Raw genomic sequence first — 3,470 nt, 5'->3', positions numbered from 1 at the left:
GGAAGCAGAGATCAACAGATGGGAATACATTCAGCTGAGAAGCTTCTGCACTTCAAAAGAAATAGTGCCCAGGATACAAGAGCCACCCACTGTGTGGGAGAAACTATTCACCCAACACCCATCAAATAAAGGGCTAATATCCAAAATATACAGGGCACTGACAGACTTTACAAGAAAAAAACATCTAATGCCATCAAAAAATGGGGAGAAGAAATGAATAGACACTTTGCTAAAAAAAGAAATGAAAATGGCCAAAAGGCACGTGAAAAAATGCTCCTCATCACTAGTCATTAGGGAGATGCAAATCAAAACAACGATGAGATACCATCTCACACCACAGAGATTGGCACACATCACAAAGAATGAGAACAATCGATGCTGGCAGGGACATGGAGAGAAAGGAACTCTTATCCACTGCTGGTGGGAATGCTTTCTAGTCCAACCTCTATGGAAAGCGATATGGAGATTCCTCCAAAAACTAGAAATTGAGCTCCCATACGATCCAGCTATACCACTCCTAGGAATATACCCTAGCAACACAAGAATACAATACAAAAACCCTTCCTCACACCTATGTTTATTGTAGCATTATTCACAATAGCCAGGCTCTTGAAACAACCAAGATGCCCTTCAACAGACGAATGGCTGAAGAAACTGTGGTACATATACACAATGGAATATTATGCAGCCGTCAGGAGAGATGAAGTCATGACATTTTCCTATACATGGATGTACATGGAGTCTATTAGGCTGAGTGAAATAAGTCAGAGGGAGAGAAAGACGCAGAATAGTCTCATTCATCTATGGCTTTTAAGAAAAATAAAATTCATCTTTGCAACAATCTTCAGAGACAATGAGAGGAGGGCTGGAACTTCCAGTTCACTTCATGAAGCTCACCACAAAGAGTGGTGAGTGCAGTTATAGAAATAACTACACTGAGAAATACCATAATCATGTGAATGAATGAGGGAACTGGAAAGCCTGTCTAGAGTACAGATGGGGGCAGGGTGGGATGGAGGGAGATTTGGGACATTGGTGGTGGGAATGTTGCACTGGTGAAGGGGGGTGTTCTTTACATGACTGAAACTTAATCACAATCATATTTATATTCAAGATGTTTAAATAAATAAAACAAATACTAAAAAAAGAAAATAAACTAAAAAAAAGAAATATGGAGGATGTTTGTAGAACTCAAAGAAAGCATAGATCGAACTGAATAGACCACACATATAAAAATCAGAAAACTCCAACCAGAAATAACGGGACTGAAGAATGCAGTAGAGGAAATGAAAAACTCTATGGAAATCCTCTCCAATAGAGTAACAGCAGCTGAAGACAGAATTAGTGAGCTGGAAGATGAGATGCATAATAACTCCATATAGCAGAAGAGATTAGAAAAGAACCTCAAAGCAAATAATCAGTCAATGAAAAAAGTACTCAAGGAATGTGAATAGATGAAAATAGAAGTCTTTGATAAACTCAACAGAAACAACATAAGAATCATTGGAGTCCCAGAGGCCAATGTCAATGGACTAAATGCACCAATTAAGAGACAAAGTGTGGCGAAATATATCATAAAGATGAATCCAACCTTCTGCCGCCTATAAAAACACCCCTGCTGGGGCCGGGCGGTGGCGCTGGAGGTAAGGTGCCTGCCTTACCTGCGCTAGCCTAGGAGACGGACCTCGGTTCGATCCCCCGGCGTCCCATATGGTCCCCCAAGCCAGGAGCGACTTCTGAGCGCATAGCCAGGAGTAACCCCTGAGCGTTACCGGGTGTGGCCCAAAAACCAAAAAAAAAAAAAAAAAAAAAGAAGACTTTAAACTGAAAAAAAAAAAATTTTTTTGGGGCCGGGAAGGTGGCGCTAGAGGTAAGGTGTCTGCCTTACAAGCGCTAGCCAAGGAACGGACCGACCGCGGTTCGATCCCCCGGCGTCCCATATGGTCCCCCCAAGCCAGGGGCGATTTCTGAGCACATAGCCAGGAGTAACCCCTGAGCGTCAAACGGGTGTGGTCCAAAAACCAAAAAAAAAAAAAAAAAAAAAAAAAAAAAAAAAAAAACACCCCTGAACAGTCAGAACAAGCATAGACTCAAAATCAGAGGCTGGATGAAAATCATCCAAGCAAAAAACATCCTTAAATAAGCTGGGGTGGCCATATAAATATCAGATGACACAAACTTTAGACTCAGAAAAATTTAATGGACAAAGAAGAACACTTTGTACTAATCAAGGGATATGTGCAACAGAAAGAAATCACACTACTAAACATATATGAACCTAATGAGAAACCAGAAAAATATCTAATACAATTATTGACAAATTTGAAAGAGGACATCAATAACACAATAATTGTGGGAGACCTCAACACGGACCTTCAACACTTGATAGGTCAACCAGACTGAAACCCAAGAAAATATACTAACCCTGAAAGGAGAAATGGAAAAAAGAGGACTAGTAGATATATATAGGATACTCATTCCCCAGAGAACTGGATACACATTCTTCTTCAATGAACATGGCTCATTCTCCAGGATAGACCACATGCTGGCACATAAAATATACCTCCATAAAATTAAGAGGATAGAACTTTTGCAGGCTACCTTCGCTGACCACAAGGTTTTAAAATTAGATGTGAACTACAAAGGGACACAGAAGAAAATCTTTTTAAAAATTAGATGTGAACTACAAAGGGACACAGAAGAAAATCTTTAACACCCGGGAATTAAACAGCCTACTACTGAACAACCAGTGGGTCTGAGATGAAATCAGAGGAAATAAAAACTGTCCTGGAAACAAGTGACAATGAACACACAAACTATCAGAACCTATGGGAACAACAAAAGTGGTACTGAGAGGATAATTTATAGCTTTGCAAGCAGATATCAGGAATGACGAAGGGGCATACTAGAATAGCTTAATGATACAGCTTATAAAATTAGAAAATGATCAAAAAGTGAACGAAAAATAGGTAGATAGAAGGAAATAACAAAGCTTAGAGCAGAAATCAATGAAGTGGAAACCAAAAAAAAAATCTGAAAGATCAAGGAAAGCAGAAGTTGGTTCTTTGAAAAAATAAACAAGATTGATAGACTATTGGCAAAACTCACAAAGAAAGAAAGAGTAAGAAACTTGATAACCTGTATCAGAAATGAAAAATGGGAGATAACTACAGATATTGCAGAGATTCAAAGTGTAATCAGAGACTACGTTGAGAAACTCTATGTCACTAAACATGAGAACCTGGAAGAAATGGATAAATTCTTGTACTCCTATAACCTTCCACTGTTGAATAAGCAGGGTGTAGCATATCTAAACACATCCATCACTATTGAGAAATTAAAACGGTAATCAAATGTCTGCCCCAAAAGAAAAGCCCAGGCCCAGATGGATTCACTAATGAATTCTTTCAAACCTTTCAAGAGGAACTATCACCAATCCTGGCCAGGTTCTTTTATGAAATTGAAAAAAA

This window comes from Suncus etruscus, chromosome X (genome assembly GCF_024139225.1).
Source record: "Suncus etruscus isolate mSunEtr1 chromosome X, mSunEtr1.pri.cur, whole genome shotgun sequence".
In the NCBI taxonomy this organism is placed as follows: domain Eukaryota; kingdom Metazoa; phylum Chordata; class Mammalia; order Eulipotyphla; family Soricidae; genus Suncus; species Suncus etruscus.
Note: the sequence above shows the minus strand (reverse complement) of the source record.